The sequence below is a fragment of the Mirounga angustirostris genome, unplaced genomic scaffold (assembly GCF_029215605.1).
Source record: "Mirounga angustirostris isolate CCGP_5_RB_7025 unplaced genomic scaffold, mMirAng1.0.hap1 SCAF_16, whole genome shotgun sequence".
In the NCBI taxonomy this organism is placed as follows: Eukaryota; Metazoa; Chordata; class Mammalia; order Carnivora; family Phocidae; genus Mirounga; species Mirounga angustirostris.
In genome coordinates, this window is record NW_026991724.1 from 56,103,633 (window position 1) to 56,128,438 (window position 24,806).

The 24,806-nt window shown below is 48.3% G+C and overlaps 1 pseudogene; it reads right to left on the reverse strand.

Moving 5' to 3' along the window:
* Nucleotides 1-9,058: 9,058 nt before the first annotated feature.
* LOC123855100 (cationic amino acid transporter 3-like) lies at nucleotides 9,059-13,710 on the reverse strand (annotated as a pseudogene).
* Between the last annotated feature and the right edge of the window lie 11,096 nt (nucleotides 13,711-24,806).

Genomic DNA, 24,806 nt, shown 5'->3' on the forward strand with positions numbered 1-24,806 from the left:
TGAAAACAGGCTCGACATCATTTCTCATCAAGGAAATGGAGGAGTGAGGGGACTTAAATAAGCACTTACAAGAGAAGATGGCCAAATGGTCAGTGAGCAAGTGAAAACAGGCTCAACATCATTTCTCATCAAGGAAACGCAAAGTAAAACCACCATGAGGTTTCACTAGACAATCACTAGAATAGCCAACATTAAAATGACATATGAGCCTGGCACTTTGTTGGGTGGTCACATGCGACCTGTCCAGGAAGGGATGGGGCCAGCACATGGGACCTCCACCAGCAGCAAGGGCAAAGAGGTGATGCTTGAGGAGGGCGAGTGACTGTGTCCTGGGGGAGGGGCCGGGGCCCGGGATCCAGTCCTGGAAGGGTTGAGGCAGCAGTTAGACTTAGGAGGGGCCCGAGCCATCTCAAGTGGTCAGTCCTGGAGGGAAGTGAGTGGGTCCTTTTGTGGAAAGGACCAGAGCCCACAGGAGTGAGCGGAGAAGCTGGGGGAGGAATGGCTAGTGCTTAGGTCCTGGGAGACTCAAGGAGAGTCCAGGGAGCCTTGGAGAGCTGGAAGACTCGAAGGCTCATGAGTGTGGCCTGGGAGACTGAAGAGAGCCTTGGCCCTGGGCTGGCAGTGCGGTTAGAGCACAGAGAAGCGTCCCGCAAAGGCCCACGGGACCCAGAGTCGCGGGTCAAAGTCGGGCTTCTGTGTGGTTTGCCTCAGGGTTGGGGTGCCAGTATCCACAGACCACAGGTGTGGGTGGGTGCTGTCCTGAATAAATGGAGGAGGTGGAGGGGTGAGGGCAAGGGGAGGAGTATGATGGGGGAGGGACATGAGGGGACAGAACTGGAAGGGTAGTGGGGGGGCCATAAAGGGGAACACGAAGGTCACAGTGGAGAAAGCACTAACAAACTGGAAGCCCCAGGGGGAGAGGCAGTAGTCTGCAGGCCTCGGTGAACACTGCCTGCATGCACGGGGGCGATCCACAGAAGGAAATGGGGAGAGCATGTATCTGTCAAGACTCCTGGCTCAAGGAGCAAAAACCTAATTCAAGCAGCCGAGGGGAGTAGGGTGCAGAGGAGTCACTCCGTTTTAGCCTCCGGTGGACTCAGGCTCCCACAGAACGTCAGGCTCTGCCGTGAGCTTGGCCTCTGCTTCCTTAGGGTAGCCTTTGTGCTGAGGCTGCACGCGGCGGTCCTGACCACACCAGGGTCCGTCATCCTAGGACTTGCAGTACCGGCTAGAAAAAGTCTCCCAGACACTCCACAGCTTTTGCAGAATGGAGTCTTGCTGACTGGCTGGTGCAGGAGTCTGTCCTGGAAACTGCCCATGGCAGGGTGGATTGGAAACACCCCAGGTGCCCCCCAAGCCTTACGACCACCCTGGAGCTCACCTAAGGCTCCCAGACAGAGGGTGGGGCTGGCGATTTTAACAGCAGGAGCTCTCAGGAACAGTGACCGGCTACCGGGCAGGCAGAGTCGGCAGCTGTCCACAGCAGGCCAGGAGAACATTCCTGCAACCGGATGAAGGCATGGATTTGGGAGAGGCTGGCCGCCCCTTTGCTGGTCTGTGTAGGGGTGGGGCGGGTGGAGGCAGCATCTCAGCCCTTCTGTCCCTCTTCAGTTTTAAAATCACCCTTACAGGGTGCCTGGGTGGCTCAGTTGGTTAAGCAACTGCCTTCGGCTCAGGTCATGATCCTGGAGTCCCGGGATCGAGTCCCGCATCGGGCTCCTTGCTCAGTAGGGAGTCTGCTTCTCCCTCTGACCCTCCCCCCTCTCATATGCTCTCTCTCATTCTCTCTCTCTCAAATAAATAAATAAAATCTTAAAAAATAAAATAAAGTCACCCTTACAAAGAGCAGTACAACACTGGATCTGGGGATGGAGGGAGGTCCATAAATCCAGGAGTTCAAGTCGATAGTGGCATGGTGCAACCTTGGCCTGGCCTCCTTTTCTGTTCACTAGCGCTCCAGAGTTTGTCGTAAAATTGCCTGCAACTTCCAGTTTACACAGAACGGTTCATGTTCTCCACTAGTCCAAGAGGCTAGAAGCATATGCTGTCTGAATGTCCTGTGTAACTTCTAACACCGTATTTTATACTTTCTAAGTGTCATCTGAAAGTGGGCCTCCTTTCTAGGCCTCCAGCACACTATTACTTTGTTAGCATCCTGCACACAGTTCAGGTTCTTCTTCTAGCGCTTGCACGGCTTGCCTGAAAATTGCCGAAGTTCCCAGTATCATGCCATTCAACCAGGGTTTCCATTTTTTTGCCTGGTAGCCAGTCCCATCCCAGCATTTTGTCCTCTACATCTGACCTCCATTCCCTTTACAACAAAGGCCCCCTTTGTTCCACAATTTCAACATTAAAAACCTTCTGCTTTCTTTGGACTGTTTTCTTAATCTCGTTTTGAAGACTGTAATCTCCCAGTGGTTGTCACTCTGGCGTCAGAGTTCTGACGAGTTTTTTCTTGCTGCCCATCAAAGTGTCAGTACATAATCCTTGCTTCAGGCTCAGATTTTGAGAGAATAAGGTTTAAAGCATCTTCATGCAGTTCTGTTAAATCACTATTCGTTTGCCTCTGGTGCATATCCAAAACAAGTTTCTACTGGTTCACTGGTTTATTGTCTGTGCTCTCCGTTTGAGTGTGAGTTCTTGAATCCTGTGACCCTTTTTGGCTTGTTCACATTTGACTCCTAACCCCTTTGAACAGTAAGCACCATGTACGTTATAGGCAGTCAAGAAATGTCCGTTGAACAAATGAGTTTTATTGAGCTTCAGTGATGCATTAATTGATGATTCCCTTCTCAAATATATGAGCATAAGACATACTTTATCATTAAGGATATGTCTAAAAGTTGTTGCAAGTCTTCCTGAGATCTCATGGCAGGGAGGAATGATACAAGGCGCTGAAAGGAAAGGTTTCCAACCAAGAATTCTTTATCTGTCAAAACCGTCCTTCAAAAACAAGAGAGAAATTAAGACAAAAGGTAAAGGAGTGACTTGCTAACAGATCTGCCCTACAAGAGATGCCAAAGGGAGTCCTTCAGGCTGAAATGAAAGGACCTTCAACTATAACTTGAAGACATATAAAGAAACAGTAACTACACAGGTGAGTATAAAAGCCAGTGAGTGATACACCTTTTGTTTATAATCCCTCTTATTTCCTACATGATTTAAAGGATAAATGCGTAAGAAATGATCAGTCTGTGTTAATGGGCACAGAACATACAAAGCTGTAACTGACCATGACAAGCAGGAATTGGGTAAGAGCTGGGTGGGAGCAGTGTCTCCATTACGGATTCTAGGTTGGCATCAGTTCAAATAGATGGTTATAAATTTAGGATGTCAGTTATCCCTATGGTAATCATTAAGAAAATATCTTTATAGGGCGCCTGGGTGGCTCGGTTGGTTGAGCGACTGCCTTCTGCTCAGGTCATTATCCCAGAGTCCTGGATCGAGTCCCACATTGGGCTCCCAGCTCAGCGGGGAGCCTGCTTCTCCCTCTGACCTGCTCCCCTCTCATGCTGTTTCTCTCTCTCTCTCAAATAAATAAAATCTTAAAAATATATATATCTTTATAAACATGAATTCCTTCCTTGTCCTTTAGATAGCTAGAGTGGCTACATTAATCAGACAAAACAGGCTTCAAGTCTAAAACTTTTACAGGAAACAAGGACATCATATATTAATAAAATTCATATACCAAGTATATACCCACCAAAGGAACCTCAAAATACATGAACTTTGACAAATGACGAGAGAAATAATTCTGCAGTCATAGTTAAAGATTTCAGTACCCCCACTTTAAATCATGGTTAGAACATCTGGACAAGAGATTGATTTGAAAAAATAGAAGACCCACACCTGGGTGTCTCAGTTGGTTAAGCATCTGACTATTGGTTTTGGCTCAGGTCATGATCTCAAGAGCTGTGGGATTGAGCCCAACATCGGGCTCCACACTGAGCAGGGAGTCTGCTTAAGGATTCTCTCTCCCTCTGCCTTCCCTTGCTCGTGCACTCACACGTGCGCTTCCCCACCACCCCACTAAAATCTTTTTTAAAAAAATTCTCTGCCCCTCCCCCTGCTCACATACTCATAAATCAATCTATTTAAAAATAACAAAAAAATAAAAGACTACACTACAGACCCAAGTAGACCTAACAGACACAGCACCACCAGCAACAGAGCACACAGAGAACATTCTCCAGGACAGACCATATGTTAGGCCGCAAAGCAAGTCTCAACAAACTGAAAAGCACTGGAATCCTAGCATCTATTCCACCCACTATGGAATCAAACTAGAAATCAACAGAAGGAGAGGAAAATCGTATGGAAATTAAACCACACTCTACGACAAACAGGTCAAAGAAGAGCTCACAAGGAAACTAGAAAACAGGAGCGGAAATTACGTGTGGGATGACATGAAAGCAGTGCTCAGAAGGACACTTAGAGCAGTAAACACCTACATTTGAAAAGATAGGAAACCAGGAAAAGCTAGCAGAAGGAAGAAAATAACGGACTGGAGTGGAGGAAAAATGAAATGGAGAATAGAAAAATGGTACAAAGGGGCACCTGGGTGGCTCGGTTGAGCATCCGACTCTTGATCTCAGCTCAGGTCTTGATCTCAGGGTCATGAATTCAGGTCCTGTGTTGGGCTCCATGCTGGGTGTGGAGCCTACTTAAAAAAAAAAAAAATACAAAGAATTAAAGTTAGTTCTTTGAAAAAATCAAAATTGACAAGCCTTTGGCTAGGTTGACTAAGAGAAGAAAGTAATAAAGTAATTATACAAAGAAAAGCCAGAGATCACTAGCGATCCTTCCAGTCTCTTGTAGGCATAGGTGGCTAAAGTGAAGCCCCTCAAAACACGAGGTGAATCTGAATGCATCAACACAGCTGAGCACGTTCCATTCCACCAAACCCAGGGCTTTGCCTACCAAGAACCAAATAGTAAATATTTTAGGTTTTGCAGGCCACATATACTCTGAGTCACATATTCCTCTTTTTTTTTTTTTTTTTTACAAGCTTTTAAAAACAAAAACCACTCTTAGCCTCTAGACCATACAAAAATAGGGCCACAAGCAATATTTAGGCCATGGACTATAGTTTACCTGAGTACTGAACTACACCAACGTGTGAGCATGGGAGAAGATTCTAGAGCATCATCCAGCATGGTAGCCGGTAGCTACATACCATTATCGGGCTCTTGAAATGTGGCTAGGTGGTAAAGTAAGTGTAAAAATATATACTGGAATTTGCAGACTGTCCAGAAATAAAAAAGCAAAATACTTCATTAATAATTTTTACATTTGCGGCGCCTGGGTGGCTCAGGTCATGATCCCAGGGTCCTGGGATCGAGCCCCGTGTCAGGCTCCTTGCTCAATGGGGAGCCTGCTTCTCCCTCCCTCTGCCTCTCCTCCCCATTTGTTGTCTCTCTTTCAAATAACATTTATTATATGTTGAAATAACATTTTGGATATACTGAGCTAAATAAAATCTATTACTAAAATTAGTTTTACCTGTTCTTTGCTTTTTTTTTTTTACGTGATACTAGAACATTTTAAATCACCTATGTGGCTCTCTTTGTATCTGTTTGGAGAGCACTATTCTCTACTGCTGCTATTTGGCAATATTTGCCAAAACTTTTAAGTGTATATGCTTTGACTCGGCATTTCCACTTAGAAGAATGTATTTTATAGCATTACACATATCAACTTTCCCATAGAATCTCCTCTTATTCTCAGGGTCTCCTTGGTGAAAATTACATTAATCGTTGACTTCCCCTGGAGAATCGTGGGAGGGGGCATCGGAGCGTTGGTATGAGGCAAACTCACGGACAGGTCCATCAAACATTTCCACATCTGGTTATACCTGGTTACTAGGAAGGACAACCTGCGCACTGTCTTTTGCTAGACAGACTTCATATCCTTTCAACTACTATATAATGAGTAAACTAGCCAACTGTGAATTTCAAATACATTTAAATACACTGGCAAATCTCTAGCAAGGTTTAGTAACCTACCCAACAGTCCTACAGCTAAAATAGAGCCAAAACAGAGCTGGACACCAAAGCCTGTGTTTCTAACCACTGCTCTCCTCAGTGCCCAACCCAGTGCTAGGTCTTAAGAAGCCCTTAAGGGACTCCTATACTTTTCTTTACAACTTCTACGTCAGAAGAGCAGAACTGGATTGTAGATAAGAGGGCTGGGAACTCACAGCCTGAGTGGTGAATCGGCTCAAGAAGTATGTTTCATTTGGCTAAAAGAAGCTTTTTTTTTTTTTAGATTTTTATTTGAGAGAAAGCACACGTGTGCGTGATCGAGTTGGGTGAAGGGCAGAGGGAGGAGAAGATGATCCCGGGACTCTGGGATCGTGACCTGAGCTGCAGGCAGACGCCTAACTGACTGAGCCACCCAGGTGCCCCTAAAAAGCTTTTTAAACGATTTTTTAGTCAAGAAAAATACTTTTTTTTTTTAAAGATTTTATTTATTTGACAGCGAGATAGCGAGAGCAAGAACACAAGCAGGGGGAGTGGGAGAGGGAGAGGGAGAAGCAGGCTTCCCAGGGAGCAGGGAGCCTGATGCAGGGCTTGATCTCAGGACCCTGAGATCATGACCTGAGCCAAAGGCAGATGCTTAACCGACTGAGCCACCCAGGCGCCCCAAGAAAAATACTTTGATAGACTTGTCGAATCAATACATTGTACACCTGAAACTAATGTCACATTGTCAACTACATTTTAAAAACACACACACACACACACACACTTTGACAAGTCTGGGCTTGGACCGAGAGGTCTCCAGGCAGGACCTCAGTGGGAGACCGAAAGCATGAGCGGAGGAGGGCCTCGTGCTTCTGGCCCTGCTGGTAAACAAGAGACACGCTGCTGTAGATGTGGCGGGAGATTGAGGGAGTCTGGAATTTGGGATCTTTTCAGGACATACAGGGGCGGCTTCACTGAGAATGTGGCTTTTGAATAAATACGAGATAGATGCCGGTGTCCCAAGAAAAGGTTTCAGAGAACGTTTGTAGAAAGCAAAAATGCAGATACAAGTTTCAATTGTACCATCACAGTGTTAAACTTCGATAGAGATGAATCCCAGCCACATGCTCAGCACACGTCTCATCACTAGCTCTCCCCGCAGGGATCTTGAGCATGTTTTTAACCTACAGGTCAAGGGCATTACCCACAGCTCCCGTGTAAGACCCTTGGGTTGCTCTGTACCACGCTGGCCCCAGAATCCACATTACTCATCCCTGCAGCCCTGTCTTTAATAAAACTCACATTCAACAATGATTACAGTAACACTCTGACGTAGGTATCGTTCTTCCGATTTGCCATGAGGACACAGAGATGCAGTTAAGGTTACGTAACTTGCTGAAGGTCACACCAATACTGCACAGTGACTCTGGGCTCAACCCCAGCCAGTCTGCCTAGTTTCGCTAGGACGAGCAAAATGGCAATATTTCTAACGCTGTTAATCCTCCTCCATCTATGTTTTCAAATTCACCGAATAACTTCGGTACTCAGTTTCTTGACCTCCACCCCTGCAGTCGTCACTCTCCTGGAGTTGTTCACCCCACAGACAATCCTGGCCTTGGCTATTACCAACACCTGCAGCATCTAGAATCTCAGTTTCAAGCGTTGTGTTCTGCTGTCTTGTCTTTCAGTTCCACCCAACGGCACCCACTGATCAACCACCATGACTTCGCACACCGCCCCCATTTCTCGCAATGCTGTTTTCTTCAACTCACAACTTTTCCTCATCAACCCTACTGTGTAGGGTTGCTTACTCCCTGGTGTAAGCCACCCCACCTGCACATTCCATAGAGGCTCAAAGTCTCCCTTGAACCACAAGACACCTCCAGTGTATGGAGGGATTCCACAGAGCATCTATTTCCTGTGGTTAAGCTAATTCAGCACTCAGGATGTTTTTGTCAAGAGTGTGGGAGCTCGAGACTGGTGGCTGTTGATCACTGTCCTTCTCCAAGCTGTGTCGGATCCCATATCCAAAGTATATGGCAAATCCTAGTAGAGAAATGAGACAAACTGATGGAAAAGTAGGTACTCCCCCCACTTAGAAGTGCACAACAGGCCTTCTTCTAAGCGTACCACAGAAATGTAAAGAAAGATGATCACTTACACAAGGATATAAATCAATCATATCTCAATAAAGCTGGCGGGAAAATAAAAATGACCAGTTCTCTTGGACATTTTGAAATGATCGACTTCATCTGATATTATGCTCTTTCTTAGAGTCTCCTTTGTCTAATATTAACATAGGTATGCCAGCTTTCTGTGACCACTTGCAAGATGTGTCTCTTCCCTTCCTTTTACTTCCAGTCTGTTTGGGCCCTAATATTTAAAGTACAATTCTTCAGGGGTGCTTGGCTGGCTCAGTCGGTAGATCACATGAGTCTTGATCTCGGGGCGGGGGGCGGGGGGTTGAGTTTGAGCCCTGCACTGGGGATAGAGATTATTTTTTTAATTAAAAAAATAAAAAAGTACAATTCTTGACACAACATAGAGGTGAAACCTGCATTTTCTTCCCATGTGGCAATCTGTGTTTTCGCTGGAAATAGGCACAAGAAGGCACTTCTTATGTGCAGGTAATATTTTATTCCTTCCTCTGGTTGCTGGTTACATTGCTGGTACCTTGTGAAAATTCATCTTGCTGCATATTTATGAAGTATGCAATTTTATGTATATTATGCTTTTAAAAGTTTACTTAAAAATTAAACAAGATTAAAGGCATTTTTGTCCACTGGCAATAAATACAGTGCTCTAAACGCATCCCACCTTCACATTCCATAGAGGCTCAAAGTCTCCCTTGAACCAGAAGATATCTCCAGTGTATGGAGGGATTCCACAGAGCATCTATTTCCTGTGGTTAAGCTAATTCAGCACTCGGGATGTTTTTGTCAAGAGTGTGGGAGCTGGGGCGCCTGGGTGGCTCAGTTGGTTAAGCGACTGCCTTCGGCTCAGGTCATGATCCTGGAGTCCCGGGATCGAGTCCCGCATCGGGCTCCCTGCTCGGCGGGGAGTCTGCTTCTCCCTCTGAACCTCCTCCCTCTCATGCTCTCTGTCTCTCATTCTCTCTCTCAAAATAAATAAATAAATAAAATCTTTAAAAAAAAAAAAAAAAGTGTGGGAGCTGGAGACTGGTGGCTGTTGATCACTGTCATTCTCCAAGCTGTGTCGGATCCCATATCCAAAGTATATGGCAAATCCTAGTAGAGAAATGAGACAAACTGATGGAAAAGTAGGTACTCCCCCCACTTAGAAGTACCCAACAAGCCTTCTACTATGGCCTCTGAGACAGTTTTGGGGAAAGGTAGTAGGAGGAGAATTGAGTTGCAGCCCCTGAGAAGCCTGTTTTTCCCAGAAAGCCACTTACCAATCACCATCCAAATGCCAAATCGGGCCCAGGTCCCAGCGGTCATCTGCATCATCAAGTAAACATTCACAAAGATGCTCAGCAGTGGGAGCACAGGCAAAGCAGGGACCTGTGGGCAAAGTCAGTTAATCGCTGGACACAGCACGGATGTCTGCAAGGGAGATCCCCACCCCACCTGGGTGGGAAGGAAGACTCCACTCCTAGGCTGCGCCTTCGGTGCCTACTCATAGCCCACTGAGTGTTCCCGAAGGAGTGGGTGTTGGCTAATGGAGGTAACCAAGTACTGAGTGCGGATTAGGAAATAGTTCATTGTCTTAGCAACTGACCATTTTCTTCCCTGACCCAGCCAAGAGTGGTAGACTTCAAAGCATACAGAGTTCATTCACTCAAGGTGGAGAGTCTGGGGGACATAGGTCACCTACCTTGAAGTGAAGGGGAGTGGGGTTCTGGGGCTGTCTCAGATTATGAAAGTGAGCCCAATAATGAGCATCAGGAGCAACACGGCCCCTGTGGTATACACCGGGTCTCCGGACAGCAGATGGCTGGGCCACTGGGCCAGTATCAGGCACAGGATCGTCAGCAGGAGAGCTGCAAGGGTCAAGTGGCAGGAGAACAGGTCCAACTCCAGACGCCAAATATGTCAAGACCTTGGGTCACACCCCACCCCAAAACTGCCCCCATCAAGAAGGGTCACCATCTCTCTGAGCCTCCTCCTCAGGTCCAAAGACACACTCCCACGCCATCCCGCCACAGACCGAAACCCCACTGCTCACCAAGCACTAAGGTACATGTATGGACAATGCGCCCGGATTTCAGAGTCGAGGTGGTGTTGACCGGGTTATGCAGACTCGGCAGATCCTGTGCGGTTCCCAATTCAGGTACAGACTGTGAAGAACCTGCTTGAGCTGCAGGCTTTATCTCACTTATTTCCACCTCTGTTCTCTCGTTCTTGCTTAAATTCTCATCTGGCTGGTACCTGAATGAGAGGTATTTAGGCAATATGAACACCAGCCCCTACTCATCCAACATCGGGCAGCCCGATCCACCTTTACCCGCTCTGAGAGCCATAGGACACTTAGGAGGCAGCATGGAGCAGAGGAGGATTAGCTCCTCATCAATCCCCATGAGTCCAAGAACCCCCCGTCAAGATGCAGTGGAGTCTCACCTGAGAACAAGAACGGGAAAGACCACCAGGAGTAAACAAGCAGGGTCCCAATTGACATGAGGTCCACAAGATCACTGAGCTCGAAGAGGAATGCCATGAATGCTAGAATGAGGCACAAACGAGGTGGGGGAGGGGGATGAAGAACCACTGGAAATATCCAAGGTAAGGAAACTGATCGAAGGAATGGGTTTTGTTTCCTCACCTGCAAAAGTTCCAGACACTATGGTGGCCACGATGGGGGTGTGTGTGCGGGGATGAATCCAGGCGAGTCCCTGGAAAAGGAGCCCACTCATCTGCCATTGTGTAGATCACTCAAGGCATGGGGAACATGGTACTCAGGAGGCTGGAGGAGAAAACGGGAAAGTACGTGAGCTCGTGGAGGAGCACGACAGACCCCAGCCAGCGTGAGGTCAGGTGTCTCTCCCTCTCGTCTCTCAATCCCAAGGGCTGGGATACCTGAGAATCTCCCAGACAGGGAGAAGGCAGACACTGACCTGGATGAAAGAGCACAGAGGGTTCCAGTAGCCACGGTGTATCTGGCAGGGACCCATCCCACATGGAGAAACGCCTGTGGCAAGGGGCTGCTGGGATGAATCTGGTAGTAGGGCATCATGAGGGTAAGTGCAGCTGAGACACCAAAATACGCCAAAAAGCAGATGAAGAGTGAGATTATGATGCTTAAGGGGATGGAACGCTGAGGATTACGGGCTTCTTCCCCTGCAGGATGGGTGGATGTACTGGGTCAGGAAAACACTGGGGTGAAGGCACGAAATCCTCGTCCCTCGTCAACCTTCAGAAGCAGGCTACCCCGCCTACCAACCGTCCGCCCTGATGGGCAGAGTGACCTTGTTACCTGTAGCGGTAACGCAATCAAAACCAATGAATGCGTAGAAACACATCGCGGCTCCATGGAGAATGCCCTCAAAGCCAAAAGGCAGAAACCCTCCAGAGCCCAGAGGGCCCAAGCTGTGGTGAGAAGGAATAAGGAAGGACACGGGGGCAAGTGTTCAGCCATCTCTACTGACGGTTCCGTCAGTCCCGTAAGTCCTGGGCTCCATTCCCCTTGCTCATCATCTGGATCCACCGGCCCACCACAGTCCTCTTTATTCCCCACCACGTTCCCAGCTGTACCCCCCCCACTCTCTACTGTGGCCAAGAGTGCCCGCCTAACCCAGAAGTGTCATTGGATGCAGAGATGGCCAGTTTGTAGTCCTGTTCAGTGAGCTGCCAGTGGTGCAGATCTCCCTTCATGAAGCCAGAGAGGATGACGAAGCTAAGAACCAAAAGGTTCACGCCCGTGAACACCTTGGTAACCAGGGCCGACTCACTAGCTCCCAGGACCAGGAGTCCTATGGGAAAGATGGAATACGAAATACGCAAAATAACTCAACCCCTACGGACAGAAAGCAGACCGGTGGTCGCCAGGGGCTGGGGGGACAGGGGATGGGCAGTGCCTGCTTAGTAGGTACGAGGGTTCCTTCTTGGGGGTACTGGTCCTTTTGGGGTTTGGAACGACATGCCCTCTAAGATGGTTAATTTCTTATTGTGGTAATCAGCCTGTGATATACAAGCGCACCAAAGCATCATGCTGTACACCTTGAACTTGCACAAGGCTGTATGTCAATTAAATCTCAGTCAAGCTGGGAATAATAAAATGAAGTGGCTAACTGGATGTTATGTGAATTTCAACTCAATTGAAAAAACCTTTGGTCTCAGTACAAAGGAAGACTTGTCAGTCTAAATGAATGATTCTCAGCTGGGCGTGACTTTGTTACCCAAGGGCCATCTGGCAATGTCTGGAGACATTCTGACTGTCACAGTTTGGGGGGTGGGTACCATTGGCATCTAGGGAGTAGAGGCCAGGGACACTACTCAACATGCAGCAATGATTAAAACACACACACACGTACACACACACCAGTAATGCACGGACAGCCCTCCACACCAAAGACACTGATCCAGCCCAAAATGTCAGTGACGCCCAGGGACAGAAGCAGTGGTCTAAGACTGGCCTTCCCGTTTCTCAGCACGGACCCTCCCTCCCAGGGCTGTCCCCCATTCTGTGCACGGCTCCCCCTCCGCACCCCGCTCTTCCCATCCTAGACGACGCGGGCCTCACCAGTGAGCAGCAACACCAGGCCCAGCACGAAGAAGTCCAGGTGTGTGGCCAGCACGCGGGGGACGCGCAGAGAGAAACCTCCCTTCAGGAGCCGAGAGACCTGGTTCCCAGTCAAGTCGTCGAAGGCGGAGCTCCAGGCCCTGGCCACGCTGGCAGCACCTGCGGGCGGAGGAGGAGGAATGTTCACTGACAAACGTAAAGTGAACTCCTACTATGTGCCATGGGATATCTTCGGGGGGGGGGTGGGCAGGAAGAAACCAGACAAAATACCTAATCTCTAAGAGTTTCCTTTCATGGGGTAGGGAGCGCAGACAAAGAGGATTCATAAAATAGGTCAACTATTTAATATGGTTAGAAAGAGATCGAGGTTATGCCGGGCAAGAAAACAGGGAAGCGGGGAATTGGGGAGGATGGGCCTTCCCAAACTCGTCTCCCTCTCTCCCACCGGAGCTCCGCCTCCCCCCATCCTTTGGTCCCCATGCCTTCCTGGCTCCCGGTCCTATCATTCTAGGAAAGCAGGACAGAGTTGAGTAGAATGAAGTTTTGGGGTTTTCCTGCGCTATGACCCACCTCCCCCCACAAGGCAGATAACAAAACGCTCACGACGCAGTGAAGCCTCTTTTCCCAACCTTCAGTCCCTCGCTCCCCCCACCTTCCCCCCCACCTCACCGATGACATAGGAGAGTATGAGGTTCCAGCCAGTGACGAAAGCACACAATTGTCCCACTGTGACATAGCTGTAGAGATACGCAGAGCCAGAGCCCGGCACGCGGGCCCCAAACTCCGCATAGCAGAGCCCGGACAGCACAGAAGACAGGGCGGCCACCAGGAAGCAGACGGTGATGGCCGGCCCCGCTTTGTCCTTGGCCACTTCGCCCGCTAGGATGTACACGCCCGCTCCCAGGGTGCTGCCCACGCCCAAGGCCACCAGATTGAGGGTGCTCAGGCACCGGGCCAAGCGACTCGCAGCCCCCTCCCTCGGCCCCAGGGGCTGCCTGCGCACCAGCTTCCGGCCAAACCAGCAAACGTGCTGACACAGCATCCTCGGTGGAGTTGAGGACTGGAGGCGGAGGCCACGGTTTGCGGAGAAAACGAGAGAACGCCGTCAAGAACGTCCATCCCCCGTGGCCCTGGGCGTCGTCGGGCAGAAAACCATCCCACAGAGCAGTGATGACAGGACATCCTGGGCCAGTCACCCATCTCTGCGCCTCCGTTTCCTGTTTCCTCAAATTTAAGAAGACGTTTAATATGTTTCAAAGTTACCTGGAGGGTTACTTGAAAAGAAGCAAGCAAAAGCTTGCCGGACGGTAAAGCTCATCCCCGTGAGCTGGGGGACAAGAGCCCTGACCTCCGAAGCCAGACCATCCAGGTTCTCACATCAGCCATCTGATCTCGCACAAGCTACCTGCCACTCTCGGCCCTCCCCTCCGTAAAACAGGGAAAAATCATCATGATTGTCATTCCTCCCTCCCTCCCTCGTTACGTGCGAAGCGACGCGACACTTGCTTGGCGGGGCTTGGTGATCAGAGAGAGCTCACACTCCACACATTTCTACGCCAAGGATCCTGCAACCTGTCCGCTTTGCCTCATTCGCCTGCGGAGCAAAATGGAATTGGAATTTTGAGCTGGGGCAGAATGAGACGGAATTTGCAGGGAGGGAGAGACTAGCCTGGCTCAGGCAGAGCAGGAAACCTGAGGGACCTCCCGGTTGCCTGGAGGGAGGACTGACCTCTCCGAGGCAGAAGAGACAGGCCTGCTGCTTGCTCCTTTGGGGCAACGGAAGGTGGTCTCACTGCTCTGCTCTGCAGGGCAAGGCTGAGCCAGTCAATGCCCAGTATCGTCAGGGGCTTCTGTCGATGATAATCCAAAGTACAAGTTGAGCGTGTTGGTGAAGAGCAAGGACTCAAGAGCCAGGAACCAGATTAGAAGAATCTTGGCACCACGTGGCCATCTCCTTCTTCCTTCCCTAATGCTGCAGATGAACCCTCGTGCACCGTTCCTGGGAACGCGAGAGGGTCCAGCTGCAGTGGGTAAGGTGTGGTTCTTCAAACAATTAAGAACGGAACTACCGCATGATCCAGCATTTCCACTTGGGTATGCATATCCAAACGAAAGTAGAATGGTGGTTGCCACAGGTTAGAGGGAGCGGGGGTAGGCGTTGTTTAATGGGTTTCATTAATGAGTTTCATTTTGCAAGATGAAAAGAGTCCTGGAGATTGGTTGCCCAACGTACATTTAAAAAAATGGCTTAAGGTGGTAAATTTTATGTGTATTTTACCACCATTTTTTTTTTTTTAAATGCTGCTGATAGGGCCCCTGGGTGGCTCAGTCGGTTAAGCCTCTGCCTTCGGCTCAGGTCATGATCTCAGGGTCCTGGGATGGAGCCTCGCATTGGGCTCCCTGCTCAGCCTCAGTGGGGAGTCTGCTTCTCCCTCTCCCTCTGCCCCTCCACCGGCTTGTGCTCTCTCTCTCAAACAAATAAATAAAATCTAAAAATAAACAAATGAAATAAAATGTTGCCAATGGTAATAATGCAAGCAGCCTCACCGCATTTCTGGGTCTACCAAACGAATGCCCAAATGTGAGGCTAAAATCACAAACCCCTATAAGGTTTAATCTTTAATACTGTTGGGACACAAGTCAAAGAAAGCGAGTCTTAGAGCCTCCGGACACCTATCCAGTCTCCCCCACCCCCATCCCTTACACACACAGCCCCCAGCTCCTTCTTCCATATGGAAAACGGGTTCTTCCACCCTCCACCCGGAGCCTGGCCAAGCAACCCCACAGCGGGGTTGCAGGTCTCCTTAGGAGTATCTGCACTGTGCGCCCGGTCCCCTACAGAAGAGGGGTCACCCAAAGCTTACCCAGGTGTTGGGAGCAGACCCTGGAGCGCGGGGTCGGTCAGCAGAGGGGAGTTCAGCCGAGCTGGGCTGGAGCTGATCTAGCCCTAACAGCGAAGCAGGGAGCCCACAGGCACAAAAGACAACTCTTATTGCTGGGTAGGTGGGGTGGGGACGGGTGGGGCAGGGCTCTTCTGCAACAATGCAGTCCGACAGGGATGCTCCCGTGGTTCCACAGAGTTTTAAAGCCTTTTTTTTTTCAACTGTGGTCAAATACACGTAACGTAAAATTTGCCATCTGAACTATTTTTAAATGTACGGTGCGGGGCGCCTGGGTGGCTCAGTCGTTAAGCATCTGCCTTTGGCTCAGGTCATGGTCCCAGGGTCCTGGGATTGAGCCCCGCATTTGGCTCCCTGCTCCGCGGGAAGCTGCTTCTCCCTCCCCCACTCCCCCTGCTTGTGTTCCCTCTCTCGCTGTCTCTCTCTCTGTCAAATAAATAAATAAAATCTTTTTTTAAAAAAAATGTACGGTTCAGTCGTGTTAAGTACATTCATATTCTGTACAACCATCACCACCATCTGTCTCCAGAACTCTTGCAAAACTGAAACTCTGTCCCCATTAAGCAATAATTCACACGCCCCCCTCCCCCAGCCCCTGGGGGTCACCGTTCAGCTTATTCAAGTTTCTGTCTCTATGAGGTTGACCTCTAGGTATTGCATAGAAGTGGAATCATACAATAATTGTCCTTTGTGTCTGGCTTATTTCACTTAGTAGAACATCCTCAAGGCTCACGCATGTTTTACCGTGTGTCAGAATTTCCTTCCTTTTCAATGCTGCGTAATATTCCTTTGTATGTGCATGCCACATTTTGCTTATCCATTCATTGGTCAATGGACACTCGAGTAACTTCCATGTTTTAGGTATTGACAAGAATACTACTATGACCACAAGTGTACAAATATCTTTTCCAGGGCGCCTGGGTGGCTCAGTTGGTTAAGCGACTGCCTTCGGCTCAGGTCATGATCCTGGAGTCCCGGGATCGAGTCCCGCATCGGGCTCCCTGCTCGGCAGGGAGTCTGCTTCTCCCTCTGACCCTCCTCCCTCTCATGCTCTCTGTCTCTCATTCTCTCTCTCTCAAATAAATAAATAAAATCTTTAAAAAAAGAAAAACAAACAAATATCTTTTCCAGACCCTGCTTTCCATTCTTTAGGATATGTAACCAGAAGTGGAATTTCTGGGTCATAGTGTTGAGAAGCAAGAATTCCTGTCCCTTTCAAGAGTCCTTCCAGCTGGACTAAGAATCAAATTGACATGAGACAGATTAACAGGACAACATCAGATTTAATAGCATGTGTCTTGGGCATCCACACACACATGGAAATTCCAAAGACAGGCAAGATGAGGCGCTATATCATTCTGAATGAAGGAGGAGGGGGTAGGAGTCTGGGATTTCAGAGGGAAGGGATATAGTTCACAGGGCAATAAGAAGAGCAGATGTTTTGGGATGCCTGGGTGGCTCAATCGGTTAAGCATCTGATTCTTGATATCGGTTCAGGTCATGATCTCAGGGTCATGAGATCGAGCCCTCCATCGGGCTCCGCACTGAGTGGGGAGTCTGCTTAAGATTCTCTCTTTGCCCCTACCCCTGCTCGGGCATGCTTTTTCTCTCCGCATCCCCCCTCTCAAAAAAAGAACTGCAGAAGAGCAGATGTTTGGTAACTAGATGTCTGCCTTGCCATCCTGATGGGTCACTCAGATAAAATTTATCTTTTTTTTTTTTAAGATTTTATTTATTTACCTGACAGAAAGAGACACAGCGAGAGAGGGAACACAAGCAGGGGGAGTGGGAGAGGGAGAAGCAGGCTTCCCGCTGAGCAGGGAGCCCGATGCGGGGCTCGATCCCAGGACCCTGGGATCATGACCTGACTGAAGGCAGGCGCTTAACGACTGAGCCACCCAGGCGCCCCAGATAAAATTTATCTTTACTAATAACCTTTATTCTGGAAAGACTCTCCAATTTAGATTATTCTATGTAGTTGTAGGGGTGCTGTCCTGAACCCCTTCAATATATTCCTAAGATGTTTAAATGCTTGAATCCATTTGATCATCAAGGCCCCCGAGAAGTAGGGGCCGTATAACACGGACCCGGTTCACAACCCTCTTCCCTCCCAGTCTTCTTTGGCTCCTTGACTGTCCACCATCTGCCCATGCCTGGGTACTCGAGTGCAGGGGACCCCCAAGCCGAGCTGGGCCCCAACCAGAAGAAGGGGAGGTCTGATGTCTGTTAATTCACACAGCCAAAGCATGAAACAAGCATCGTGCATGCACCCAGCCTCACACATGGGGACGGGAAAAGACAGATGAGTGTGACTTGATCCTATTCTTCAAGGAGCTCGGTTCGCTGGGAAAGCATAGCGTGCAGAGCATGCACGCCAAGAAAGGAGAGACCTGGGTGCAGGAACGGGCACACAGCGGAGGCCGCTGGTGAAGGACTGACCAGATTACGACATGCCCAACATGTTGAAAAATCAAATCCCCAACATGTTGAAACACAGGGTATGAGCCACCAAAAGGGGATTTAAATGCAGTTAACTCTTTCACTGACTTTCAAAAAGCCAGCCACACAAGATGGAGTGAAGTGGCTTACGCTGTTGTGGGGAGTTGTGCTTGGCTGTGTGGAAACCAACTCAGAACCCCAGGGTCGAAGATTATTTTAAAGGGAAGCCATCTGAGACTCAATAGATGGCAGAAAGAAACCTTCTTGGCACTTCCCTTAACTGACTCAAAGCAGAATATTTTACAATATAAGGCAGGGAAGAGCTGCTCCCAAAGAAGGAAAATAAACTTTGACTATAATTCCCTGAAGATCAAAAGACCAAAGCTGCATAGACAAACACGATCACAAAGTTTCTGATCTCCTGTTTGTTCTCTTAAAAACCTATTTGCCTGTTTTGAAGAAACCTATTTGTTCTTCCCATAAAAGCCTTTTCTCCCTACTCCCTTCCCTTATTAAGTTAGGTGTTTTTTTTTTTTAAGATTTTATTTATTTGTCAGAGAGAGAGCGCACAAGCAGGGGGAGCGGCAGGAAGAGAGAGAAGCAGGCTCCCCACTGAGCAAGGAGCCCGATGCGGGGCTCGATCCCAGAACCCTGGGATCATGACCTGAGCTGAAGGCAGATGCTTAACCAACTAAGCCACCCAGGCATCCCCTAAATTAGGTGTATAAGCCTCTAACTTACCATTTAGCAAGGTGACTACTTTTGTTAGCTCCAATCTAATCTTTTTTCTCCTGTTAATCTAATCTGTCTTTTGTCTATTTTGCCGGACCCTACTCACAGACCCTAAAAGGATAGAGGAAAAGCTCTTCCACTTGACAGCAGCAAGGTTTACAGCGTTTCAACAATGTAACTCATCAATAAACATATATTCAGTCAAGATTTGGTATGCAAGTATCCAGAAAATCTCTTCTGGATGCGGATAGTTCTCAAACTACAGAAACACAATCATGAGATCCTCTTTCATTGGATAAGGAAAATAAAGTCACTTGACTAAGTGTCAAAGCAGTGTATAGTCATCTGCGAAAGAGAAAAAAAATCATACTTGATTAATATCACCTAGAAGGAAAATACTGATTTTAGCTAGGAAAAGGAACTCTGCTGCATATGGTACCACTGGGTAAAATTATCATCCTAGTACAAGATCCAAAGATGCTTCCAACCACCCACAACTGCTGAGCAATGAGGATCCGTTTGGATAGAGATCAGGGGAGTGGTTATAATAGGTCTTTGATGTGCGCTATGACATGGAGTTTATACCACAAGATCACGGGCAAATCTTTCACGTATATACAAAAAGAAAGGTTTATGATACTCAGGACACCTGTGTAAGTGGTACTGAGAGAGATATTTTTAGATTAAGGTAGGCTTTTCCAGGTTGGGTTCCATGGGAGTGGCTCTGAATGGTTTTAGTCAAATTACACACACCTGGGGCGCCTGGGTGGCTCAGTCGGTTGAGCGACTGCCTTCGGCTCAGGTCATGATCCTGGAGTCCCTGGATCGAGTCCCACATCGGGCTCCCTGCTCGGCAGGGAGTCTGCTTCTCCCTCTGACCCTCCCCCCTCTCATGCTCTCTATCTCATTCTCTCTTAAATAAATAAATAAAATCTCTAAAAAAAAAAATTACACACACCTTCCTAATTCAGAAAAGCTTGGCACCCATTGTATACAATTCCCATTTAATTCCTGAAATCCTCTTAAATACCTACGGTGGCTGGTCTTGGGCAAGTGTTTTATATTGAGAAAGAACTTACATATTAACATTGTGTGAATTTAAGATGTACAATTTCAGGCGTTGATCTGATCCATTTATATACTGCAATCTTGAATTCTTTATCAGGGGGATCACAGAATTCTGCGCCCTGGAGCTCAAGTACTGGAGAATTATCATTTTTTCTTTATGTTGGCATGTTTCCTTGATTTTTCATGTTCCTTGTAGCTTTGCGTTGGTGCTTTCACATCTGAATTCGCACACACCTCTTTCATCTGTTCGATGGCACTGGTACTGTCTGGGGTCTTCTGTCTCTGTATGGATGCACCTGCCCCACTCTTCTTGCTCTCTCCTGGGGCAGAATTCCTAAGCTTTGATGGGGTCCTTTCAACTCCGCAGGCGGGCTCCTGGAAGGCGTTCCCTCGTGTTCCGAAAGGCGGCGCCGTGGCTCCAGCTAAGGTCCCCCTCCGGGGCCGGCTCTCCGAGCGCGCTCCGGGTCCGCGCGCGGAGCTGGGAGGTTTGGGGTTGGCGCCGGGGCCCAGGGGCTCCCTGAGAGCACTCCCTCCAATGCCCCTGAAATCTGGTCAGGGGGGTCCCACCGCGCGCCCGGTGCGGCCCCGGAGACCTCCCCTCCCCCGCGGCGTCCTGCGCTCCAGGCCCCGCCGCGCCCCTGCTGCGCGCCTCCCTCCAGGAAGGCTGCACTTGGGCAGATTCTCGCCGGTGGCGACACTCTGCCCAGGCCTGCACTCTCCCGGGCTCCCCAAGATCCGCTGCTTCCGCAGGTGCCCGTCTCCCGAGGCGCAGGTGTGCGAGGCTCCCCCGGCCTGCGCCCAGGGACAGCGTGGATCCTGCAGCCCCCACAGAAGCGCCTCGGTTCCCGGGTGGGTGTCTAACTCGCGGTCCCAAGGGGATGAAAGGGAGGGACTGCTTTCGCTGCCCCGATGCCGTGGTGTCACCCACTCTTGCCTTCTTTTTCTCTGGCCACGGCTTTTGCTCATTCTTGTGCCGAATTGTCTTTTTTTGTATTGATTTGCAATTTTTTTTTTTTTAACATTTTATTTATTTGACAGAGAGACACAGCGAGAGAGGGAACACAAGCAGGGGGGGTGGGAGAGGGAGAAGCAGGCTTCCCACTGAGCAGGGAGCCCGACGCGGGGCTCGATCCCAGGACCCTGGGACCATGACCTGAGCCAGGACCCTGGGACCATGACCTGAGCCGAAGGCAGACGCTTAACGACTGAGCCACCCCGGCGCCCCTGCAAATTCTTTATATGCTGTTGCCTGTGTGTTTTCCCACAGCGTGGATTGCCTTTCCCCTTTCTCAAGGGTGTTTTGTTTTTTGTTTTTAAGGACAGAAATCCTTAATTTTAATATATTCTAATTTATGTATCTTCACTGTAAAACTTTGTCTTTTTCAGTAACTCTTAGCTTACTCCTAGATCATCAAAATGTTCTTTATGTTGTCTTCTAAAAACATACTGTTCTGCCTTCTGACTTTAGGTTTGTAAATCATTCGTATTAGATTTTTGTGTAAGGGGAAAGATAGGGTCAAGATTCTTTTGTTATGCCCTAAAGTGTGGCAAGGGGTGATTTTATTGGTTCTGCTGATCTCATTTTTAAAGGATGTATGGAGAGTCAGCTTTAGGTGTCTACCATTATGCTATAGGGAATGTCTTAAATAGTCTTGATTAACACAAATCCTTAATTTTAACATAAGAAAGTGTTTCATTCTTTTTCCTTTATGGTTAATATTTTTGCCTTCTAAGAGACGATTCCCTAGTCCTGAAGTCAGGAAGCTCTTCTGTAAGCTTTCAGGTCCTGCCTTTCACATTTAAGTCCTACAACCAACTAGAATTAATTTTGTGGATAGGGTGAGGTAGAGGTCCAATACCTTTTTGGATATTCAGTTGTCCCAGCACCACTTACTAGAAAGACCGTCCTTCTCCATTCCAGCAGTGTTTTTTCAAACGGCTCACCATGACAAATTAGTGGATCATGAAATCAGTGTTAGTTATATTCAGACTTTTTGAAACACAAAGTGTAGATTAGAAACATCAAAGCACAATTGTCAAAGTGTGTGGTTATGCATGTGTTTGTGTACTGGGTCATGTTGGAAAATACATTTGTTACTAGGAGACCCAGGCAAAAGAATCGGAAAACCACTGATACACAGGCTCACCAGTTATGTGTTCTGTGCTCTTGTGGACTCTGTTCAACGAGGGTATTTTCAACTACCAAGATGCTTTCTTGAGTACACAGCCTGTTCCTACTAGGGGTCTATCGAATGCAGTCTTGACCCTATCCCAGGGATTTCCTCAGGGTCTCTCCAAGGCCCCAAAACCCTTTAAGATAATCCCTGAGGACCCCAGACTCCAGATCACATTCAGAGTTCTCTAAGCTGGATCTTGCTGACCACACCACAGAGCCCTTACTGAACACGCCCCAGAAGAGCCTCTGGGACGGATTCATTTTTCTTTCTTTCCATCCTCCTGCAGAGCTCTTGATCTTTCCCCTTCCTTGCAGTCTCTTCACTTCTACTTCCTGTCTCCTTTACTCCTTCTGGAAATACCTAGCTAGGAGCAAGTGTGGAGGGGTCCTCTTCATTTCATCTGGGATGAAGAGATGTGCACCAAATGTTGGTGCCCGGCGGCAGCCGCCTCCTGAAGGATAAGGAGAACTCTCTGGGTGCAGCCCACCCTCTGCACATTCTCCAGTCCTGATCTAAGAGGATACGGACTCCATCCGGATAGAGGAGGGACATAAAAGCTGTTGCGGGAAGAACAGCAGTAAATACTTGGATGGTGAGACAAGACCAAGGCAAATATTTCACCCACATAGTCTACACCTCCTGCCCCAGAAATATCCCCCCGCCACACATTGTCACACCTGCACACAAGCCTTCTCTGCCTTCACTTCTGTGGACACTGCTGTCTGTTTTGTGGCCACGGGATCCCTGCAGGCCAGCCTGGGAACCACCAGACCTCACATTTGGTTCCCGGCTCCACAGTGTGTAACCCCCTAGCCCCGGCTTTTTTTATTTTTATTATTTTTTTTTTTTTTTAAGATTTTATTTATTTGACAGAGAGAGATACAGCGAGAGAGGGAACACAAGCAGCGGGAGTGGGAGGGAGAAGCAGGCTTCCCGCGGAGCAGGGAGCCCGATGCGGGGCTCGATCCCAGGACCCTGGGATCATGACCTGAGCTGAAGGCAGACGCTTAACGACTGAGCCACCCAGGCGCCCCTTTATTTTTATTTTTTAATTATTATTATTTTCTTTTACCCCTGGCATTTTGAACTCCAAAGTTCTACTGTTGATTTGCGATCTCACCCGTGAACTGCATTATCTTCAATCAGAACAGGAATCACCACAGATAGGTTTTCTTGAACTGACTTGCAGAAGGATGCAGGGACAGACTTGGGGCTGCTGGGGGAACTTTGTCATTTCCATATAAACAGTTCTTGTCTTCACCATATATACGTCAATAGACTCCTGATGCACCAAATCTTTCCCTTAGAGGAATTATTTTTAAGTATAGTGTAAGAATTCACAGGCGGTATGAACAACTGGGGAGAAAGAAGAGAGTTGCAAAAGCAATTGCACTAACCCATTTCTTTACATTTTTCTGTCCCTGAGTCTTTTGTACTCTGGTGATTTTATCCATAACTGATTTTTTGTTTGTTTGTTTGTTTTTAGGGAGATGGAGATCTTTCACTTCTGTTTCTTTTTTTTTAAGATTTTATTTATTTATTTGACAGAGACACAGCGAGAGAGGGAACACAAGCAGGGGGAGTGGGAGAGGGGGAAGCAGGCTTCCCGCAGAGCAGGGAGCCCGATGCGGAACTCGGAACTCGATCCAGGGACTCCAGGATCGTGACCTGAGCCGAAGGCAGATGCTTAACGACTGAGCCACCCAGGCGCCCCTCACTTCTGTTTCTTGCATCTCTTCCTCATCCTGTTTATCAGAATGATACTGCCTTAATCTGGATTCCCCAAATCAGAGCCTGATACAGGGACTTGAGTTCAAGATGTTTATTTGGAAAATGATCCCCTAAAATAGGAAGGAGGTAGCAAGGAGAGTAGTCAGGGACAGGAAGGGAGCCAATGTAAGGATAAGTGATTGGAATCCATGCTGTGAGCGATGGTGGGGCGGTTCATGCCTTTGAATCCTACTGTAGAGCATATATGATGCCTCATATAATCCCCTGCGGGAAAGATGGGAGTTTGGGGCATTTATGTGCCAAGTTTAGCCCCTCCCCCACTGGCTAGGAGTTTTCCTCAGAGGCACTGACTTCCTGCAGTTCTGGGCTAATATTTTCTATGGGGTAAAGAGCACCAGAAAAGACTCCGGGGATGAATACAGAAGGATGAATGGCCCATGCTTGAGGTAAGATCGTGGCAGAAAGGGGAGTCCGTGTTTGCATGAGAATGTACATCGAAGCCCAGACTGGTGTTCCAGGTGCACCAAGGGGTACCGTGTGCATCTGCAAGTGCACAAGCCTTGCACTTCTCAAGTACACTCACTTCTACCTTCAGTCCACCCAGCTGTTGAGTGCTTATGGCTCCAGCCAGTCTACACGGAGTTCTTCAGTACGGTTAGTGGAACAAGCCACAGTGCCCACTGTACCTTGGACCCAAGACTACTACTGTAACTCATCTCTCCCTTTCTGTCACGCCTTCTAGATTCTTGTGGTGCGTCAGCACTGTATTTTTGCCTAGGTCGTTTGTCTGGTGGGGTGATTTGGGCTTCCTCTTTTTAAATTTATTTAATTTTATTTAATTATTTAATTTTATTTAAATTCAATTAACATATAGTGTATTATTAGTTTCAAAGGTAGAGTTTAGTGATTCATCAGGTGCGTGTAACACCCAGTGCTGATTACATCATGTGTCCTCCTTAATGCCCATTACGCAGTTACCCCATCCCCCCAACCCCGCCCCTCCTGGAACCCTCAGTTTGTTTCCTGTAGTTAAGTGTCTCTTATGCTTTGTCTCCTTCTCTGATTTTGTCTGGTTTTATTTTTCCCTCCCT